At 49.0% G+C, this 23845-nt stretch overlaps 1 pseudogene across 1 annotated transcript; it reads left to right on the top strand.

Annotated features, from left to right (window-relative positions):
- Positions 1-964: 964 nt before the first annotated feature.
- Positions 965-15046, top strand: LOC144675797 (perforin-1 pseudogene; annotated as a pseudogene). The gene is made up of 2 exons (XR_013575163.1): positions 965-1040; positions 13274-15046. The product of XR_013575163.1 is annotated as a perforin-1 pseudogene (transcript).
- Positions 15047-23845: the final 8799 nt, after the last annotated feature.

Raw genomic sequence — 23845 nt, forward strand, 5'->3', positions numbered from 1 at the left:
TGACGGAGAATGTGTGGCAGCAAGGACCCTTAGCACATCTGGTGTCAATGGGAATCGGGTGGAAACTCTCCGCTGGTTGGAGTCATACCGAGCACAAAGGAAGATGGTTGTGGTTGTTGGAGGTCAGTCACCTCAGCTCCAGGACATCACTGCAGGAGTCCCTCAGGGTTAGTGTCCTCGGCCCAACCATCTTCAGCTGCTTCTCCAACTGAACCTTGTAGCTAAACCCACCCCCTCCCTCATCCCCGGGAACCGTTCTGGTAAATCTCCCTCCACCACCCCTCTCGGGGACCCTCACATCCTCCCTACAGTGTGGCGGCCGGAGCAGGAGGTGCTGCTCGAGTTGGGGCCTAACCAGAGTTTGACCAAGGTTCAGCCTGGACTTCGCTGCTTTGTCCTCGATGCCTCAGTGGATGGAACCCAAGATCCCAGACGTTTTGCTAACTGCGCTCTCAACATGTCTGCCTTCAGGACCGATGCCCAGGTAAAGCCCGGGTCCCTGTGCCCCTGCACAGGCCTTAGAACTGGGCCACGAAGTCTCTGTCGCCCCCCCCTCCACAACCTTTCTCCCAAAACGACATCGCCTCCCACTTCCCTGTGTTAAACTGCAGCCGCCGCTTGCCTGCCCATTGTGCTGGCCTCTCTATGTCCAGGTACAGAGGCAAGAAAGATCACGTGGACAAGATTTGAGATAAGAGAGGTGGGACTGGGGCTGTGGTTGGGGTTGGGGGGGAAACATGACTCAGTCGCCTTCAGAATAACAACCTGTTTGCGTCATCGTCACCTCACCGTTTGTGGGATCTTGCTGTGCACACGTAGCCAGTAACTTTTCACACTTCAAAAGGAAACCAAACCACAGAAGTGGATTGTTGAGTGCGAAGTGTTCGTGGGTGGTCTGTGGCCATAAAGACTCCTGTATAAAGGTCACACTCACCTGTGACTCTCTGAGTCCTGAGGTTACAGTTTCCAAGACTCGGGCTGGTCTGGGCTGGAAGAGGAGCTGGGAACGGCCTCCAGACTGGGAGGGAATCTCCACTGAGGTGAGTCAGACAATCAGCACCGGATTCAACATGGGCAAGGAGCAGGGAGCATGGAGAAATGAGAGAGAGAGAGAGATAGACAGAGAGAGAGAGAGAGACAGAGAGAGAGACAGAGACAGAGAGAGACAGAGAGAGAGACAGAGACAGAGAGAGACAGAGAGAGAGAGAGAGACAGAGAGAGAGAGACAGAGACAGAGAGAGACAGAGACAGAGAGACAGAGAGAGAGACAGAGAGAGAGACATAGAGAGAGACAGAGAGAGAGAGAGACAGAGACAGAGAGAGACAGAGAGAGAGAGACAGAGAGAGAGAGACAGAGAGAGAGAGACAGAGAGAGAGAGACAGAGAGACAGTGAGAGAGAGACAGAGGGAGAATGAGACAAAGAGAGACAGAGGGAGAGACAGAGAGAGAGACAGAGAAACAGTGAGAGAGAGACAGAGGGAGAGAGAGAGAGACAGAGAGAGATAGAGAGAGAGAGAGACAGAGAGAGATAGAGAGAGAGAGTGAGACAGAGAGAGAGAGAGTGAGACAGAGAGAGAGAGAGAGAGAAAGAGAGACAGAGAGACAATGGGAGGGATACAGAAGCAGAGAGAGAGAAAGACAGGGCGAGATAGAAAGAGAGAGAGACAGAGAGAGAGAGACAGAGAGAGAGAGACAGAGAGAGAGAGACAGAGAGAGAGAGACAGAGAGACAGTGAGAGAGAGACAGAGGGAGAATGAGACAAAGAGAGACAGAGGGAGAGACAGAGAGAGAGACAGAGAAACAGTGAGAGAGAGACAGAGGGAGAGAGAGAGAGACAGAGAGAGATAGAGAGAGAGAGAGACAGAGAGAGATAGAGAGAGAGAGTGAGACAGAGAGAGAGAGAGTGAGACAGAGAGAGAGAGAGAGAGAAAGAGAGACAGAGAGACAATGGGAGGGATACAGAAGCAGAGAGAGAGAAAGACAGGGCGAGATAGAAAGAGAGAGAGACAGAGAGAGAGATAGAGTGAGGCAGAGAGAGTGAGAGACAGTGGGAGAGGGATACAGAAGCAGAGAGAGAGAGAGAGAGAGAAGGGGTGAGATAGCAAGAGGCCGAGACAGAGGGAGAGAGAGAGAGAGGGAAGGAGAAAAAGTGTGACATCTGCAGAGAGAGGGAGACGGAGGGGGAGAGAGAGAGAGAGAGAGGGGCAGGGGGTCTGAGGGACAGAAGCAGGCAGAAGGAGAGAGAAAGAGGGAGCAAGAGAGTGACAGAGAGAGAGCGAGAGCGTGAGACAGAGTGTGGGAGAGGGAGGGACAGGTCGGCAAGAAGCGGAGTGAGGGAGAGAGAGAGTGAGGGAGACAAAGAGAGAGTGAGAAAGAGAGAGAGAGAACGATAGAGAGAGCAAGTGGGAGCGGGAGGGACAGATTGGCAAGAGCAGAGAGAGGGAAAGGGAGAGCAGGGGAGATAGAGAGAAAGAGAGAGGGGGAGAGAGGCGCAGAGAGAAAGAGGAGAGAGGGATATAGAAAGAGAGACTGGAGAGAGAGAAAAACACAGAATGAGTGAAAGACAGAGAGCAGGAGCGTAAGAGAGACAAAAAGGGAGAGGGGAGATAGAGACACAGATTGGGAAAGAGAGAACGAGAGGGAGATGAGGGATAGAAAGGAAAAGACAGAGAAAAGGACAAGAGTGAGGGACAAAGAGATAGAGACACAGAGATGGACAGAGGGAGAGGGAGATAGAGAGAGACAAACAGAGACAGAGAGAAAGGAGAGAGAGAGAGAGAAATGGAGATCAAGAGAGACAGACAGACGGAGGAATGAATGAAAGAGAAGGAGAGATACAGAGGTCAGAGGAGAGACAGAGGAGTTCAGGATGGTTTATATATAAAATAACAGACACCTGGGAGAGACTGGAATCTAATCGAGGGGTTCGGGGTGGTTTATATATAGAATAACAGATACCCGGGAGTGAGTTACAGACTGGAATCTAATCGAGGAGTTCAGGGTGGTTTATATATAGAATAACAGATACCCGGGAGTGAGTTACAGTCTGGAATTTATTTGAGGGGTTCGAGGGGTTAAGGTATAGAATCACTGATACCTAGGAGTGAATTACAGACTGGAATTTAATCCAGGGGTTCTGGTGGTTTATATATAGAATCACAGAAACCCGGGAGTGAGTAACAGACTGGAGTCTAATCGATGGGTTTGGGGTGGTTTATATATATATATATAATCACAGATACCCGGGAGCGAGTTACAGACTGGAATTTAATCGAGGGGTTCGGGGTGGTTTATATATAGAATAACAGATACCCGGGAGTGAGTTACAGACTGGAATCTAATCGAGGTGTTCGGGTGTTTTATATATAGAATAACAGATACCCGGGAGTGAGTTACAGACTGGAATTTATTCGAGGTGTTTGAGGGTTTATACATAGAATAACATATACCTGGGAGTGTGTTACAGACTGGATTCTAATCTAGGGGTTCGAGGTGGTTTATATATAGAATCACAGACACCCGGGAGTGAGTTACAGTCTGGAATTTATTTGAGGGGTTCGAGGGGTTAAGGTATAGAATCACTGATACCTAGGAGTGAATTACAGACTGGAATTTAATCCAGGGTTTCTGGTGGTTTATATATAGAATCACAGAAACCCGGGAGTGAGTTACAGACTGGAGTCTAATCGAGGGGTTTGGGGTGGTTTATATATATATATAATCACAGATACCCGGGAGTGAGTAACAGACTGGAATCTAATCAAGGGGTTCTGGGTGGTTTATATATAGAATAACAGATACCCGGGAATGAGTTACAGACTGGAATCTAATCGAAGCGTTCGGGGTGGTTTATATATAGAATAACAGATACCCGGGAGTGAGTTACAGACTGGAATCTAATCGAGGGTTTCGGGGGGGTTTATATATATAATAACAGATACCCGGGAGTGAGTTACAGACTGGAATCTAATCGAGGGGTTCGGGGTGGTTTATATATAGAGTAACAGATACCTGGGAGTGAGTTACAGACTGGAATCTAATCGAGGAGTTCGGGGTGGTTTATATATAGAATAACAGATACCCGGGAGTGAGTTAAAGACTGGAATCTAATCGAGGGGTTCGGAGTGGTTTATATATAGACTAACAGATACCCGGGAGTGAGTTACAGACTGGAATCTAATCGAGGGGTTCGGGGTGGTTTATATATAGAATAACAGATACCCGGGAGTGAGTTACAGACTGGAAGCTAATCAAGGGGTTCGGGTGTTTTATATATAGAATAACAAATAGCCCGGAGTGAGTTATAGGCTGGAATCTAATCAAGGGGTTCGGGGTGGTTTCTATATAGAATAACAGATACCCGGGAGTGAGTTACAGACTGGAATTTATTCGAGGTGTTTGAGGGTTTATACATAGAATAACATATACCTGGGAGTGAGTTACAGACTGGAATCTAATCGAGGAGTTCGGGGTGGTTTGTATATAGAAAAGCAGAGGCCCGGGAGTGAGTTACAGACTGGAATCTAATCAAGGAGTTCGGGGTGGTTTATATATAGAATAACAGATACCCGGGAGTGAGTAACAGACTGGAATCTAATCGAGGAGTTCGGGGTGGTTTATATATAGAATAACAGATACCTGGGAGTGAGTTACAGACTGGAATCTAATCGAGGGGTTCGGGGTGGTTTATATATAGGATAACAGATACCTGGGAGTGAGTTACAGACTGGAATCTAATCGAGGTGTTCGGGTGTTTTATATATAGAATAACTAATAGCCCGGAGTGAGTTATAGGCTGGAATCTAATCAAGGGTTTCGGGGTGGTTTATATATAGAATAACAGATACCCGGGAGTGAGTTACAGACTGGAATTTATTCGAGGTGTTTGAGGGTTTATCCATATAATAACATATACCTGGGAGTGAGTTACAGACTGGAATCTAATCGAGGGGTTCAGGGTGTTTTATATATAGAATAACAGATACGCGGGAGTGAGTTACAGACTGGAATCTAATCAAGGGGTTCGGGGTGGTTTATATATAGAATAACAGATACCCGGGAGTGAGTTACAGACTGGAATCTAATCGAGGAGTTCAGGGTGGTTTATATATAGAATAACAGATACCGGGGAGTCAGTTACAGACTGGAGTCTAATCGAGGGGTTCAGGGTGGTTTATATATGGAATAACAGATACCCGAGAGTGAGTTACAGACTGGAATCTAATCGAGGGGTTCGGGGTGGATTATATATAGAATAAAAGATACCCGGGAGTGAGTTACAGACTGGATTCTAATCGAGGGGTTCGAGGTGGTTTATATATAGAATCACAGACACCCAGGAGTGAGTTACAGTCTGGAATTTATTTGAGGGGTTCGAGGGGTTAAGGTATAGAATCACTGATACCTAGGAGTGAATTACAGACTGGAATTTAATCCAGGGTTTCTGGTGGTTTATATATAGAATCACAGAAACCCGGGAGTGAGTTACAGACTGGAGTCTAATCGAGGGGTTTGGGGTGGTTTATATATATATATAATCACAGATACCCGGGAGTGAGTTACAGACTGGAGTCTAATCGAGGGGTTTGGGGTGGTTTATATATATATATAATCACAGATACCCGGGAGTGAGTTACAGACTGGAATTAAATCGAGGGGTTCGGGGTGGTTTATATAAAGAATAACAGATACCCGGGAGTGAGTTACAGACTGGAATTAAATCGAGGGGTTCGGGGTGGTTTATATAAAGAATAACAGATACCCAGGAGTGAGTCACAGACTGGAATCTAATCGAGGGGTTCTGGGTAGTTTATATATAGAATAACAGACACCTTGGAGTGTGTTACAGACTGGAATTTAATTGAGGGGTTCGAGGGGTTATTGTTTAGAATCACAGATACCCGGGAGTGAGTTACATACTGGAATCTAATCGAGGGGTTTGGGTTGGTTTATATATATATATATAATCACAGATACCCGGGAGTGAGTTACAGACTGGAGTCTAATCGAGGGGTTTGGGTTGGTTTATATATATATATATAATCACAGATACCCGGGAGTGAGTTACAGACTGGAATTTAATCGAGGGGTTCGGGGTGGTTTATATAAAGAATAACAGATACCCAGGAGTGAGTCACAGACTGGAATCTAATCGAGGGGTTTGGGGTGGTTTATATATAGAATAACAGACACCTGGGAGTGTGTTACAGACTGGAATTTAATTGAGGGGCTCGAGGGGTTATTGTTTAGAATCACAGATACCCGGGAGTGAGTTACATACTGGAATCTAATCGAGGTGTTCGGGGTGGTTTATATATAGAATAACAGATACCCGGGAGTGAGTTACAGACTGGAATCTAATTGAGGGGTTCGGGGTGGTTTATATACAGAATAACAGATACCCGGGAGTGAGTTACAGACTGGAATATAATCGAGGTGTTCGGGGTGGTTTATATATAGAATAACAGATACCCGGGAGTGAGTTACAGAATCTAATGGATGGGTTGGGGGGAGGTTTATATATAGAATAAAAGATACCCGGGAGTGAGTGACAGACTAGAATTTAATCGAGTTGTTTGAGGGTTTATACATAGAATAACAGATACCCGGGAGTGAGTTACAGACTTGAACCTAATCGAGGGGTTCATGGGACGTTTGTATACAGGATAACAGACACCCGGGAGTGAGTTACAGACTGGAATCTAATCGAGGGGTTTGGGGTGGTTTATATATAGAATAACAGATACCCGGGAGTGAGTTACAGACTGGAATCTAATCGAAGGGTTCGGGGGGTTTATATATAGAATAACAGATACCCGGGAGTGAGTTACAGACTGGAATCTAATCAAGGGGTTCGGGGTGGTTTATATATAGAATAACAGATACCTGGGAGTGAGTTACAGACAGGATTCTAATCGAGGTGTTAGGGGTGGTTTATATATAGAATAACAGATACGCGGGAGTGAGTTACAGACTGGAATCTAATCAAGGGGTTCGGGGTGGTTTATATATAGAATAACAGATACCCGGGAGTGAGTTACAGACTGGAATCTAATCGAGGGGTTCGGGGTGGTTTATATATAGAATAACAGATACCGTGGAGTCAGTAACAGACTGGAGTCTAATCGAGGGGTTCAGGGTGGTTTATATATAGAATAACAGATACCCGGGAATGAGTTACAGACTGGAATCGAATCGAGGGTATCGTGGTGTTTAAATATAGAATAACAGATTCCCAGGAGTGAGTAACAGACTGGAATCTAATCGAAGGTATCGGGGTGTTTATATATTGAATAACAGATTCCCGGGAGAGAGTAACAGACTGGAATCTAATCGAGGGGTTCGGGGTGGTTTATATATAGAATAACAGACACCCGGGAGTGAGTTACAGACTGGAATCTAATCGAGGTGTTCGGGTGTTTTATATATAGAATAACAAATAGCCCGGAGTGAATTATAGGCTGGAATTTATTCGAGGTGTTTGAGGGTTTATACATAGAATAACATATACCTGGGAGTGAGTTACAGACTGGATTCTAATCGAGGAGTTCGGGGTGGTTTATATATAGAATAACAGATACCCGGGAGTGAGTTACAGACTGGATTCTAATCGAGGAGTTCGGGGTGGTTTATATATAGAATAACAGATACCCGGGAGTGAGTTACGGACCGGAATCTAATCGAGGGGTTCATGGGAAGTTTATATATAGAATAACAGATACGCGGGAGTGAGTTACAGACTGGAATCTAATCAAGGGGTTCGGGGTGGTTTATATATAGAATAACAGATACCCGGGAGTGAGTTACAGACTGGAATCTAATCGAGGGGTTCGGGGGGATTATATATAGAATAACAGATACCCGGGAGTGAGTTACAGACTGGAATCTAATCGAGGGGTTCGGGGTGGTTTATATATAGAATAACAGATACCCGGGAGTGAGTTACAGACTGGAATCTAATCGAGGGTTCTGGGTGGTTTATTTATAGAATAACAGATACCCGGGAGTGAGTTACAGACTGGAATCTAATCGAGGGTTTCGGGGTGGTTTATATATAGAATAACAGATACCCGGGAGTGAGTTACGGACTGGAATCTATTCGAGGAGTTCGGGGTGATTTATATATAGAATATCAGATACCCGGGAGTGAGTTACACACTGGAAGCTAATCGAGGGGTTCGGGGTGGTTTATATATAGAATAACAGATACCCGGGAGTGAGTTACTGACTGGAATCTAATCGAGGGGTTCGGGGTGGTTTATATATAGAATAATAGATACCCGGGAGTGAGTTACAGACTGGAATCTAATCGAGGGGTTCGGGGTGGTTTATATATAGAGTAACTGATACCCGGGAGTGAGTTACAGGCTGGAATCTAATCGAGGAGTTCGGTGTGGTTTATTGAAAGAATAACAGATACCCGGGAGTGAGGTACAGACTGGAATCTAATCGAGAGGTTCGGGGAGGTTTATATATAGAATAACAGATACCCCGGAGTGAGTTACAGACTGGAAACTAATCGAGCAGTTCAGGGTTGTTTATATATAGATTAACAGATACCCGGGAGTGAGTTACAGACTGGAATCTAATCAAGGGATTCGGCGTGGTTTATATATAGAATAACAGATACCCGGGAGTGAGTTACAGACTGGAATCTAATCGAGGGGGTCAGGGTGGTTTATATATAGAATAACAGATACCCGGGAGTGAGTTACAGACTGGAATCTAATCGAGGGTTTTGGGGTTGTTAACATATAGAATAACTGGCACGCGGGAGTGAGTTACAGACTGTAATATAATCGAGGTGTTCAAGGTGGTTTATATATAGAATAACAGATACCCGGGAGTGAGTTACAGGATGGAATCCATTCGAGGGGCTCGTGGTGGTTTATATATAGAATAACAGATACCCGGGAGTGAGTTACAGACTAGAATCTAATCGAGGGGTTCGGGGGGTTTATATATAGAATAACAGATACCCGGGAGTGAGTTACGGACTGGAATCTATTCGAGGAGTTCGGGGTGATTTATATATAGAATATCAGATACCCGGGAGTGAGTTACACACTGGAAGCTAATCGAGGGGTTCGGGGTGGTTTATATATAGAATAACAGATACCCGGGAGTGAGTTACTGACTGGAATCTAATCGAGGGGTTCGGGGTGGTTTATATATAGAATAATAGATACCCGGGAGTGAGTTACAGACTGGAATCTAATCGAGGGGTTCGGGGTGGTTTATATATAGAGTAACTGATACCCGGGAGTGAGTTACAGGCTGGAATCTAATCGAGGAGTTCGGTGTGGTTTATTGAAAGAATAACAGATACCCGGGAGTGAGGTACAGACTGGAATCTAATCGAGAGGTTCGGGGAGGTTTATATATAGAATAACAGATACCCCGGAGTGAGTTACAGACTGGAAACTAATCGAGCAGTTCAGGGTTGTTTATATATAGATTAACAGATACCCGGGAGTGAGTTACAGACTGGAATCTAATCAAGGGATTCGGCGTGGTTTATATATAGAATAACAGATACCCGGGAGTGAGTTACAGACTGGAATCTAATCGAGGGGGTCAGGGTGGTTTATATATAGAATAACAGATACCCGGGAGTGAGTTACAGACTGGAATCTAATCGAGGGTTTTGGGGTTGTTAACATATAGAATAACTGGCACGCGGGAGTGAGTTACAGACTGTAATATAATCGAGGTGTTCAAGGTGGTTTATATATAGAATAACAGATACCCGGGAGTGAGTTACAGGATGGAATCCATTCGAGGGGCTCGTGGTGGTTTATATATAGAATAACAGATACCCGGGAGTGAGTTACAGACTAGAATCTAATCGAGGGGTTCGGGGGGTTTATATATAGAATAACAGATATCCGGGAGTGAGTTACAGACTGGAATCTAATCGAGGGTTTCGGGGTGGATTATATATAGAATAACAGATACCCGGGAGTGAGTTACAGACTGGAATCTAATCGAGGAGTTCAGGGTGGTTTATATATAGAATAACAGATACCCGGGAGTGAGTTACAGACTGGAGTGTAATCGAGGGGTTCGGGGTGGATTATATATAGAATAACAGATACCAGGGAGTGAGTTACAGACTGGAATCTAATCGAGGCGTTCGGGTGGTTTATATGTAGAATAACAGATACCCGGGAATGAGTTACAGACTGGAATCTAATCGAGGCGTTCGGGTGGTTTATATATAGAATAACAGATACCCGGGAGTGAGTTACAGACTGAAATCTAATCGAGGGGTTCGGGGTGGTTTATGTTTAGAATAACAGATACCTGGGAGTGAGTTACAGTCTAGAATCATATCACATATGTGTAACTTACCCCGTGCTGTAACTGTCCTGGGAGTATTTGATGGAAACAGTTTAAAGGGAGATTTACTCAGTATGTAACCCTGTACTGTACCTGTCCTGGGACTGTTTGATGGGGACGGTGTAGAGGGAGCTTAAATCTGTATCTAACCCTGTGCTGTACCTGTCCTGGGAATGTTTGATGGGGACAGAGTAGAGGGTGCTTAACACTTTATCCAACCCCATGCTGAACCTGTCCTGGGAGTGTTTGATGGGGATAGTATAGTGGGGGCTTTACTCTGTATCTAACCCCGTGCTGTACCTGTCCTGGGAGTGATTGATGGGGATAGCGTAGAGGGGGTTTTACTCTGTATCTAACCCCATGCAGTACCTGTCCTGGGAGTGTTTGATGGCCACAGAGTAGAGGGAGCTTTACACTGTATCTAACCCCTTGCTGTGCCTGTCCTGGGAGTATTTGATGGGGACAGTGTAGAGGGAGAATTAATCTGTATATAACACCGTGCTGTACCTGTTCTGGGAGTGTTTGATGGGGACAGTGTAGAGGGAGCTTTACTCTGTATCTAACCCTGTGCTGTACCTGTCCTGGGAGTGTTTGAAGAGGACAGTGTAGTGGGAGCTTTACTCTGTATCTAACCCCGTGCTGTTCCTGTCCTGGGATTGTTTGATGGGACATTGTTGAGGGAGATTTGCTCTTTACATAAACCCTAACTCTATCTGTCCTTGTAGAATTTGATGGGGACAGAATAGAGGGAGCTAAACTCTGTTCTAACCCAGTGCTGTACCTGTCCTGGGAGTGTTTGATGGCGACAGTGTAGAGGGAGCTTTACTCTGTATCTAACCCCGTGCTGTACCTGTCCTGGGAGTGTTTGATAGGGACAGTGTAGAGGGAGCTTTACTCTGTATCTAACCCCGTGCTGTTCCTGTCCTGGGACTGTTTGATGGGGACACTCTAGAGGGAGATTAGCTCTGTATCGAACCCAATTCTGTACCTGTCCTGGGAGTGTTTGATGGGGACGTTGTAGAGGGAGCTTTACTCTGTATCTAACCCCGTGCTGTACCTGTCCTGGGAGTTTTTGATGGGACAGTCTCTGACGGAGAGACTCCCTCTTTAATAGGGGTTCATGATGGAGAGACTCCCTCTTTAACAGGGGTCCCCGACGGAGAGTCTCCCTCTTTAACAGGGGTCCCGGACGGAGAGGCTCCCTTTTTCACAGTGGTCCCCGACGGAGAGTCGCCCTTTTTAAAGGGCGTCCCTGACGGAGAGACTCCCTCTTTAACAGGGGTCCCTGACGGAGAGACTCCCTCTTTGACAGGGGTCCCTGGCGCATAGACTCCCTCTTTAACAGGGGTCCCTGACGGAGAGACTCCCTCTTTGACAGGGGTCCCTGACAGCGAGGCCCCCTCTTTAACAGGGGTCCCTGACAGAGATACTCCCTCTTTAAAATATTTCCCTGAACCCCATACCCAACCTCACATATCCAAGCCCATTGGACAATGCAAACCCACCCCCCCTCCCACCCCCAAATCCCGCTCGGCCCCTCTGCTCTCTCTCAACCCCAAAACGCATTACCACACTCAAACCCTTATAACTACCCACCTGCCTAACCCAACCTCACCCCCATTATATGCTCTTGCCCCACAATAAGTAACATCCCCCATAACTCCAACTTTCCCCACACCCCCTGATGTCCCTCATAACCCCCTTACTCCCCCATTCAACCCTCACAGTTTCACACTGCACCTCACCCAACAAACCACACGCCCCCTCACCCCACATACCTAACCCCATCATCCCGCTCCCCTTATGACCCCCCCCCCACCCCCACCACCTCACGCACACAATATGTACTATATAAGAACTACTGAGTCCTAGAAGACCATTTGGGAGTCTTTGAGATGCTCATAAATCTGTCAAAAGTAACCGTTCTTCCATACAGTTTTTAAAATTTAATCCTTTTGACTGCTCATAAATCTGTTAAAATGAAAATGTACTTCAGTGCCAATGAAGCAAAGCCACTTAACTGCTCATAAATCTGTCAAAATTATCAAACCATACTTTAATATCCACTTGAAAATACATAACCCTCTTGAAAATTCATAAATCTGTCAAACTAAATAAGCAGTTCTTCAATCCACTTCAATAAATCCTCCTAATGACTCATAAGTCTATCAATGTTAGCTAATAGTTCTGCAATCCACTTCAAAAAAGATCCAAATATCTCTTCAACCTTTCATATTAAAAAGACAGTGTTTCACTCCCATTTAAAAGAACTTAAGTCCTCTTAGCAGCTAATAAATCTGTCAGTATAAACTGAAAAATCTTCAGATCCACTTAAAAAGTAATCATTTTAATAGCTCATAAATCTGTCAAAGTGAACAAGCTGTGTTACAACTCCAGTTAAAAGGATCAGAATCCTCTTCACGCCTCATAAATCTGTCAAAATTATCAAGCAGAACTTTCCTATTCTCTTTAAAACACAAAGTCCTCTCAAGAGTTCCTAAATCTGTCAAAATAAGCAAACAGTTCTTCAATCCTGTTCAAACAAAACCATCTTAACAGCTCATAAATCTGTCAAAATAAGCAAACTGTCCTGTGATCCACTTCAAAATAGATGCAAACAACTCTTAAACCTGACAAAATAAAGAAACAGTATTTCACATCCATTCAAAAGAACTTAAATCCTCTTAACAGCTCATAAACCTGTCAACATCAACTGAAAATTCTTCAGATCCACTTTTAAAATTGATCATTTTAATAGCTCATAAATCTGTCAAAATAAACAAATATCCTCTTCAAAACTTATAATCCCCATTCCTCTTCAAGAGAAAGAGTGCTTGTCTTTACAAAGGATTCCCTGATGGGGATATTCACACCTTGAAAGGGGTCCCTCATGGTGTGGGTCTGTCTTACACCCCCTGCTTTCTCTTCCAGAATACTCTGACTCAGCTGATGGGAGCAGCTGTCGATGCCACCATGCCAAGTGGATTATCCTGCCTCTTATTCCTCTGCATCTTCCGGGGCTCCCTCTGCCAGTGCAACATGGGCAGTGCCAATGAATGCTCGGGCACAACTTTCGTACCAGGGGCCAGGCTGGCGGGGGAGGGGTACGACGTGGTGACCCTGCGCACCAAGGGGGCCTTTGTGATCGATGTCGACACCTGGCACGGCCCAAACGGCACCTGCACCCTCTGCAGAAACCACCTACTGGCCAACGCCCGGCAACGCCTGCCCCTCTCGCTGGTGGATTGGCGGGTCCGCCCGTCTTCCAAGCGCTCACTGTCCAGCCATCTCTTCCGCTCCACCGCGGAGCTGGCTGAGTCCACCACCTCGGCGATCTCCAACGATTGGAAGGCGGGCCTCCAGATACCCATCAAGCCGGGCATAACCGGCAACCTCGTGGTGGCGGGTTCCAAGTCCAAGCTGACGACTTTCGGCACAACGAGGTCCAAATCGGACAAGTACAGCTTCACCAGCCACCAGTTCCACTGCCAATACTACCAGTACCGGGTGAAGGACCAGCCCCTCTTGGCCCCCGAGTTCTCCCAAGCTCTGGCGACCCTGCCCAGCGCCTTTAACGAGGGCACCAAGTACCACTACCGGCAGCTGGTGGCCACCTACGGCACCCATTACGTCAAGTCGGTCGAGCTGGGCGGTCGCTTCAAGGACGTGACGGCTATTCGGATCTGTGAGGCGGCGTCCCGGGGCTACACCTCCGAGGTGGTGAAGGACTGCCTGGGGGTGGAGGCCAGCGCCCAGGTGGGCATACAGATCGGTGCCACGGCAAGATTCCAGCGGTGCAAGGAGTTGGCGCGCGCCATGAAACACCAAGACAGCTTCCACCAGGCCTTCGGTGACCGGGAGACAGAGGTGACGGGGGGTAAGGCCGGCCAGGGGGCGGACCTCTTCTTCTCCCAGGACGGGACAGCCTTCACCCGCTGGGCGGACAGCCTGACCACGGTCCCGGGCATGGTGCGGTACGCGCTGGAGCCCCTCCACCACCTGCTGCCCCGCTCCGACCCACGCCACGCCAACCTGCGGCGCTACCTCAGCGACTACATCATGGCCAACGCCCTCTCCCGGGAGTGCGGGGCCACCCAGTGCCCCTCGGGCTCATACCGGGACCGGCGGGACCCCTGCTCCTGCCTGTGCCGCGAGGACAGCCGGGTGGACCACCAGTGCTGCTCCAAGGAGAAGGGCATCGGGCGCCTGACGGTGACGGTCAAGAGAGGTCACGACCTCTGGGGGGACGTCTTCTCCGCCGCCGACTGCTACGTGGTCGTCAAGTACGGCCGGGCGTCGGCCAGCACCCCGGTGAAGTGGAACACCAACAACCCCACCTGGGACGCCGGGCTGGAAGTGGGCGAGGTCAAGGCTGAGTCCGGGCACCAGCTGACCCTCGAGGTCTGGGAGCACGACAAGAGCTTACGGGATGTCCGGCTGGGCAGCTGCCAGCGACCCCTGACCTCCGGCCCCCACAGCGAGGTCTGCTACGTCGGGCAGGGGAGCGTGACCTATGACTACGCCTTCACCTGCGGCCCCCACCTTGGGGGTCCCACCTGCCAGGACTACGTGGCCCTCCCCCCACCCCTCACCGATGGCCCCGCCTTCACCGCCTACCCGGGCGCTGCCAACTTCACCCTGCGCCCCGACTCCCCCGACTCCTCTCCCTCCGATCAATTGCTCCCCTTAGTTGTCTACCCCTGAACCTTACCCTATTGACCCTCCCCCCCCACCCCTCACCCCTCCCTCGGATGGAGCGCTACCCACCCCCCACCCTCCCCGCTCAATTCCAACGCAGTGCCCTTCCCCCCACACCCCCCCCCACTCCAATTCCTGCCCTGTCAGCCTCTGGGAGAATCAGGCGGGTGATAAGACTTCCCGGTCACAACGGGCGTGAGTCCTCAGCTACCAAACCTGACACGCCCGGCTTCACCGACCTTTCATTCGATGGGGAGAGGTTCCCCATGGAGCTGGTGTGTTCCCCACTTTTGCTTTGCATTGTTTCCCGTTGAGCTCTACGCTGTCCGGAACATCGCTTTGCTTTTAGGGGTTGAAGCCTGTGTGTTCATTTGCAACACTGCTTGCAGGCACCTTAGCTTGAGGTGGGGTGGCAAGTAGGCAAAGCAGCACTCAGGCAGTGAGACCACCCCCGCAACACCCAACACCCCATCGGCACCCAGTAAGAAATCCCCGTGTCTCAGGGAAGCGACTGTGCTGGAGAGAGAAGGTGCAAACGCCAGGAGGACGCACTTCAACTTAGTCACTTGAGATCATCGCCAGAGTGAATTCGCCTCGTGTCATGACTACCAGTGGACGAGGCGAGTCAAAGCTTGAATGAATACAACTGATGCGCTCAGCAAAGCCCAGGCACTCAGCCAGGCCTGTTCCCCAGGTCCCGCAATTGGCATTTCCGAGGCGGAACTATGTCGTAGCAGCACAGTAGGAGCAGCGTAAGCCTCAATCCACATGCGAAGCTCTGATGCATAGGAGATGCCTTGGAACTTTTACAATTAAGGAATGAATGCATCGCACCAGGTGGTGCAGTGCCAACAAAAAAAACCATGCTGATTTGCAATTGCATCTGTATAATCTTATCTCTTTTTCAATAAATGTGATTGAATGGCATTTAACCTGTGTCACGTGCTCAGCCTGAATGGTGTGTGGGTTTTGGAGAGGTGCACGATGGGGTTGTGTATGCCTCGGTGGAGCAGTTGGCAGCGTCTGCAAGGGCTTCCTCGTGGCTTTGGCCTGCAACGGTGATTGAAGAAAGAGCGTAGTATGAAGGGGCACAATCCAGTGGGAGCACAGATCTCAGTACCATCCCACGTGCAGCACAGCTGTCCGCCAGTACAGGGTCGTGATTCTTTGGATAAGCTGAGTTTGTTGGGTTTTCGGTAGTCAAGCCAACCCCATTCTATTCCAGAGAGCCAATTGGTGGAGGACAGAACTGGAGCCAATCTTTACAGTCTCATATTTATTTACAGGGTGAAACGTTACAAGCATATACCTCCTAACTCAAACTAACCCCGGTTTCAATAAGTCTCTCTTTATATATGTGCTGTAGGGAGACCCCAGCTAATGCCTGGGGTTTCAGTGTACATATAAACACAATTAATACACAATTATTGCTGGTAGAAGAGACTTGCTGTAGAAATGCTTGGCCTTGCTCTATCCAGCACTGATGTAATTTCAAAGGAGGGGCAACAATTACTGCTGCAGGGGGAAAGGGTGCTGATTGGGTGGCAAATTGGCTCTGATTGGTCGAGGTGTTGCCATGGAGAATGCGCCAGGGAGCCATTGTTCTCCCCTTCCCTCCCCCCCACCCCTCCCACACACACAAACACACAATCCCCAATGCTTTTGTTTAATTCGAAATTGTCTGATGCCTGGACATGTGCCTTTTGCCTGCAGAGGGACTGATTCCTGTGGATGAATATCTGTAGCTTCCAGCACACGTATATAAGAAACAGGAGCAGGAGTAGGCCATTCAGCCCTTTCGAGACTGCCCCGCCCTTCGGTCAGAATCGTGGCTGATCTGCCCCAGGCCTCGACTCCTCTTTCGTGCCAGTTACCTCACAGCCCTCGACTCCCCCGATATTTCAGAAACCTATCCGCCTTCTCTTTAAATGTTTCCAGCGATCGAGCCTCCACTGACCCCCGGGGTAGAGAATTCCAGGCATTCTCTACCCTCGGAGAGAAGAAACCCCTTTGCATCTCCGTTTTAAATGAATGGCCCCTTAATTCTGTAACTATGTCCCCCCCCAGTTCGAGATTCCCCCACTAGTGGAAACATCTTCTCAACATCTGCCCTACCAAGCCCCCTCAGAATCGTGTACGTTTCAGTAAGATCACCCCTCATTCTTCTAAACGCTAATGAATAAAGGCCTAACCTGATTAGCCGTTCTTGATAAGTCAACCCCTTCATCCCAGGAATCAGCCCAGTGAATCTCTTCTGAACTGCCTCCAATGCCAGTATATCCTTTCTTAAATACGGGGACCAAAACTGTACACAGTACTCCAGGTGCAGCCTCACCAATGCCCTGTACAGTTGTAACAAGACTTCCCCTATTTTTAAACTCCAACCCCCTAGCAATACAGGACAAAATCCCATTTGCCTTCTTAACTACTTGCTGCACCTGCATACTAACCTTTTTGTGTTTCATGCACAAGAACACCCAGATCCCTCTGTACTGCACTTTTTTGGAGTCTCTCTCCATTTAACTAATAGTCTGCCTTTTGATTCTTCCTCCCAAAGTGCATGACCTCACACTTTCCTACATTAAACTCCACCTGCCAAGTTTTTGCCCACTCACTCACCCTGTCTATATCCCCTCGCAGATTCCTTATGCCCTCAGCACAACATGCCCTCCTGCCTATTTTTGTATCATCAGCAAATGTGGATACATTACACTCTGCCCCCTCCTCCAAGTCATTAACATGGATAGTAGATGATTGAGGCCCCAGGACTGATCCTTGTGGCACTCCGCTAGTTACGCCTTTCCAACCTGAGAAAGACCCATTAATCCTGACTCTCTGTCTTCTGTGTGTTAACCAATCCTCAATCCAGGCTAATACATCATCCCCAATACCGTGAGCTCCCAGTTGTGCAAAAACCTTTCATGTGGCACTATATGGAATGTCTTCTGGAATTCCAAATACACTACATCTACTGGTTCCCCTTTATCAACTCTGCTTGTTATGTCCCCACAGAACTCTAGGAAACTTGCCAAACATGATTTCCCCTTCACAAAACCATGTTGACTCTGTCTGATTGCGTTAAGCTTTTCTAAATGTCCTGCTATTTCTTCCTTAATAATGGACTCTAGCATTTTCACGACAAGTGTTAGGCTGACTGGCCTATAGTTTCCTGCTATTTGTCTCTCTCCTTTCTCAAACAGGGGTGTCACATTAGCGGTTTTCCAATCCACTGGGACCCTCCCGGAATACAGTGAGTTCAGGAATATTTTGACCAATGCCTCCACTATCTCTGCAGCCGCTTCCTTTAAAACCCCTTGGATGCAGGCCATCAGGTCCTGGAGACTTGTCTGCCTTTAGTCCCATTAGTTTCTCAAATACTTTATCCCTCCTGATAGAGACTGTTACAAGATCTTTCCTCCCATTAGCTCCTTGCTTATCTGACATCTTTGGAATGTTTATGGTCACCTCCAGTGTGAAGACCGATGTAAAATGTTGCTTTAAGTTATCTGCCATTTCCCTGTTCCCCATTATCAATTCTCCAGTGGCATTCTCCAAGGGCGCCCACGCTCACTTTAGCTACTCTCTTACTTTTTATATACCCGTAGAAGCTCTCACTGTTTTTTTTTTATATTCCTTGTCAATTTACTTACATAATCAAGTTTCTCCCTCTTTATTAGCTTTTTAGTCATCCGCTGCTGGTTCCTAAAAAATTCCCAATCCTCTGGCCTACCATTAGTTTTCAGCACTTTGTACGCCTTAGTTTTTGATTGGATACAATCCTTGACCAACTATGTTAACCACGGGTGGTCCATCCTTCTCATCGAGTCCTTCTTTTTGACGGGGATAAGTTTTTGCTGAGCGTTGTGAAATATCTGCTTCAATGCCTGCCTCTGTTCATCCGCTGACCTTCCCCTTGGCCTATTTTCCCAGCACCCCTGCTTCAGGCAGCTCTTTCTTCACACCTCTCTGTAATTGCGTAAGGGAGCTACATTTCGGGCGCGACTGATAATCTTAAACAGGTTTTAGTTTTCATTCTCGGCGCACTCGAGATTGTCCAGTAAGTGCTGTCCGATTGGTACATTCGCTTCTAACATTACACATCGTGTTCCGGGGTTTTGCAAGCACGGCCTGGTTGTGCACCGTGCGCACTCGGCCTGTTGGACCCGGCAGCCTTCACCCGCTGGGCGGACAAACTGACCACGATCCCGGGCATGGTGCGGTATGCGCTGGAACCCCTCCACCACCTGCTGCCCAGCTCGGACCCGCGCCACACCAACCTGCGGCGCTACCTCAGCGTGTACATCATGGCCAACGCCCTCTCCCGGGATTGCGGGGGGCACCCAGTACCCCTCTGGCTGGCACCGGGACCGGCGGGACCCCTGCTCCTGCCTGTGCCGCGAGGAAAGCCGGGTGGACCGCCAGTGCTGCCCCAAGGAGAAGGGCCTCAGGCGCCGGACGGTGACGGTCAAGAGAGGTCATGACCTCTGGGGCGACCTCACCTCCGCCGTCGACGTCATCGCCAAGTACGGCCTGGCGAGCGCCAGGAACGCCCATCCAGGGAGGCACCAACATCCCCACCTGGAACCTCACGCTGGACCTAGGGCGAGGTCAAGGCCGAATCCGACCACCTGTTGACCCTCGAGGTCTGGGACCAGGACCAGGGCTTCAAGTGATGACCTCCTGGGCACACCTGCCAGCGACCCCTGATCTCCGGCCCCCAGTGCGAGATCCACTACCTCAAGTACGGGAGCGTGACCTTTGGCATTTCCTTCACCTGTGGACCCCACCTCAGGGGCCCCAACCTGCAAAGAGTTATGACCCCCACCCCGACGGTCCAGCCTTCACCGCCTACTTGAATACCATCGGCCCCACGCCCTCCCCCTCCGGAGATCCTCTCCTCGCTGTTATATTCCCCTAACCTTTACCCTTTCACCCCATTTTTCACCCGGTGCCCCCCTCTCTCTCCCCGAGGGACCACGGGTGATAGGGCTTCCCGGTCTCAATGGGCAAAAGCAGCCCAGCCCTGAAAGCCGGACACCTCGACTGCGCCAAGCTTTATTTAATGGGAGGGGCTCCCAATAGCACTGATGCCCGTCTAGTTTTGCTTTGAAGAGCTTTCTGTTAGGATTCTATGCTATGCAGAGCATTGATTTGTCTTACTGATGGAAGTTAAAATAGGGATTGTCACCACTCATGGGCCATCAATAAAAATCATGCTGATTTGCGCTTGCATTTTTATAATCTTATATTTTCTCAATAAATATAATTGAATTGCATTTAGCCTGCACTATGTGATCAGTCTGCGTGCTTTGCTCAGCTGGTGGGTTGTGGGGAGGGGCGGGAAGTAGCGCGCCTACCTCAAAGGGGGCGGTTGGCAGTGTGTAAATCCTTGACCTCCGGTGGAAGGCAGGATTGTAGATAGACCAGCACAAACCGGTGGACACGCGGTGCGCGGTACCATCCCACGTGCAATGCAACTGTCCACGCTCACACAGCTCTGGTGTGTATGAATGAGCTGAGCCAATCAGTTCGACAGGCAAGTCAACCAGGTTCTACTCCAGAAAGATACTTGGTGAAGGATAGAACTGGAGCCAATCTTTACGGCACTATATTTATTGACGGAATTAGACATTACAAGCATGCGTCTCCAAACTCAGCAAAGCCACAGTTTCAATATGTGTTTATTCATGTGTGCTCAAGTGAAATCCCAGTTAATAGATGCAATTAACATTCAAAAACCTCTGTATGCTGTAGAAACTATTACATTGAGAGACATCCCTGCCCTTATGACCTCTAAAGGTTTCTTTGTATATGTAACTCCTTTTGTAAAACAAGCAGTCAGTTAATAATTCGCACCAACCTGTTTAAGCTTGGGGGTTTTTTTGCTTGATTTCCAGCTGGGAATTCTCTCCACTGACTCCAGACTCCATGCCATCTCATGAATTCAGGTCAGGCATGGGTACGAAACCCTCCTGCTGATGACCACATACCGCCCTCTCTCAGCTGATGAATCACCGCTCCTCCATGTTCAACAGCGCTTGGAGGAAGCACTGAGGGTGGCGAGGGCATAGGATGTACTCTGGGTGGGGGACTTCAATGTCCATCAACTCCCTCCCAACTCTTCAGCAAGACCTGGACAATATCCAGGCTTGGGCTGACAAGTGGCAAGTAACATTCACACCACACAAGTGCCAGGCAATGACCATCTCCAACAAGAGAGAATCCAACCATCGCCCCTTGACATTCAATGGCATTACCATCACTGAATCCCCCACTATCAACATCCTGGGGGTTACCATTGACCAGAAACTGAACTGGACCAGCCATATAAATACTGTGCTTACAAGAGCAGGTCAGAGGCTGGGAATCCTGCGGAGAGTAACTCACCTCCTGACTCCCCAAAGCCTGTCCACCATCTACAAGGCACCAGTCAGGAGTGTGATGGGATACTCTCCACTTGCCTGGATGAGTGCAGCTCCCACAACACTCGAGAAGCTCGACACCATCCAGGAGAAAGCAGCCCCGCTTGATCGGCACCCCATCCACAAACATTCACTCCCTTCACCACCGACGCACAGTAGGAGCAGTGTGTGTACCATCTACAAGATGCACTGCAGCAACTCACCAAGGCTCCTTCGACAGCGCCGCCCAAACCCACAACATCTACCATCTAGAAGGACAAGGGCAGCAGACACATGGGAACACCACCACCTGGAAGTTCCCCTCCGAGCCCCTCACCATCCCGATTTGGGAATATATCGGCCGTTCCTTCACTGTCCCAGAGGGGGAAAGGACAGTGTATCTAACGCACTGTGACACCCGGTCCCAGAGGGGGAAAGGACAGTATATCTAACGCACTGTGACACCCGGTCCCAGAGGGGGAAAGGACAGCGTATCTAACGCACTGTGACACCCGGTCCCAGAGGTGGAAAGGACAGTGTATCTAACGCACTGTGACACCCGGTCCCAGAGGGGGAAAGGACAGCGTATCTAACGCACTGTGACACCCGGTCCCAGAGGGGGAAAGGACAGCGTATCTAACGCACTGTGACACCCGGTCCCAGAGGGGGAAAGGACAGTGTATCTAACGCACTGTGACACCCGGTCCCAGAGGGGGAAAGGACAGTGTATCTAACGCGCTGTGACACCCGGTCCCAGAGGGGGAAAGGACAGTGTATCTAACGCACTGTGACACCCGGTCCCAGAGGGGGGAAAGGACAGTGTATCTAACGCACTGTGACACCCGGTCCCAGAGGGGGAAAGGACAGCGTATCTAACGCACTGTGACACCCGGTCCCAGAGGGGGAATGGACAGTGTATCTAACGCACTGTGACACCCGGTCCCAGAGGGGGAAAGGACAGTGTATCTAACGCACTGTGACACCCGGTCCCAGAGGGGGAAAGGACAGCGTATCTAACGCACTGTGACACCCGGTCCCAGAGGGGGAAAGGACAGCGTATCTAACGCACTGTGACACCCGGTCCCAGAGGGGGAAAGGACAGCGTGTCTAACGCACTGTGACACCCGGTCCCAGAGGGGGAAAGGACAGTGTATCTAACACCTGATTTATTCAGATATAAAAGACAGAGTAATAATTAAGAGAACAAAGTGTATTTATATTTGAATGTAGCATCACATATGTACAGTTAACACATGGTACAGAAGGAGCAAAATTCAATAGTCCAATTTACAGGAATTACAGCAAATTAACCAACTTCAACCCTCAACTTCAAATAGTTATAATAGATTTGACACAGACTAAAGTTCCCTCTGTCCCCATCAAACACTCCCAGGACAGGTACAGCACGGGGTTAGATACAGAGTAAATCTCCCTCTACACTGTCCCCATCAAACACTCCCAGGACAGGTACAGCATGGGGTTAGATACAGAGTAAATCTCCCTCTACACTGTCCCCATCAAACACTCCCAGGACAGGTACAGCACGGGGTTAGATACAGAGTAAAGCTCCCTCTACACTGTCCCCATCAAACACTCCCAGGACAGGTACAGCACGGGGTTAGATACAGAGTAAAACTCCCACTACACAGGGGCAGGGGGTCAAGGGGTTCATCTTGTGAGGGGTGGAGGGAGAGAGAGAAAGAGAGAGCGAGAGAGAGAGCGAGAGAGAGAGCGAGAGAGTGAGCAAGAGCGAGAGAGACAGAGAGAGCGAGAGTCAGCGAGAGAGAGCAAGAGAGAGCGCAAGGGGGGAAAGGAGAGAGGGAGAGAGAGAGAGCGAGTGCGAGAGAGATCAAGCGAGCGAGAGAGCGAGAGATCGAGCGAACGAGAGAGCGAGAGATCGAGCGAGCGAGAGATCGAGCGAGCGAGAGAGCGAGAGAAAGAGCGAGAGAGAGAGAGAGAGAGAGAGCGAGAGAGAGAGCGAGAGAGAGAGCGAGAGAGAGAGCGAGAGAGAGAGCGAGAGCGAGCGAGACAGAGAGCAAGAGGCAGTGAGAGAGAGCAAGAGAGAGCGCAAGGGGGGAAAGGAGAGAGGGAGAGAGAGAGTGAGCGCGAGCGAGCGAGAGAGCGAGAGAGAGAGCGAGAGAGAGAGCGAGAGAGAGAGCGAGAGAGAGAGCGAGAGAGAGAGCGAGAGAGAGAGCGAGAGAGAGAGCGAGAGAGAGAGCGAGAGAGAGAGCGAGAGAGAGAGCGAGAGAGAGAGCGAGAGAGAGAGCCCGAGCGAGAGAGAGCGAGCGAGAGAGAGCGAGCGAGAGAGAGCGAGCGAGAGAGAGTGAGCGAGAGAGAGAACGAGAGAGAGAGAGCGAGAGAGAGCAAGAGAGAGCAAGAGCGAGATAGAGCGAGAGAGAGAGCG

The sequence above is a fragment of the Cetorhinus maximus genome, unplaced genomic scaffold (assembly GCF_964194155.1).
Source record: "Cetorhinus maximus unplaced genomic scaffold, sCetMax3.hap1.1 HAP1_SCAFFOLD_1162, whole genome shotgun sequence".
Classification (NCBI taxonomy): domain Eukaryota; kingdom Metazoa; phylum Chordata; class Chondrichthyes; order Lamniformes; family Cetorhinidae; genus Cetorhinus; species Cetorhinus maximus.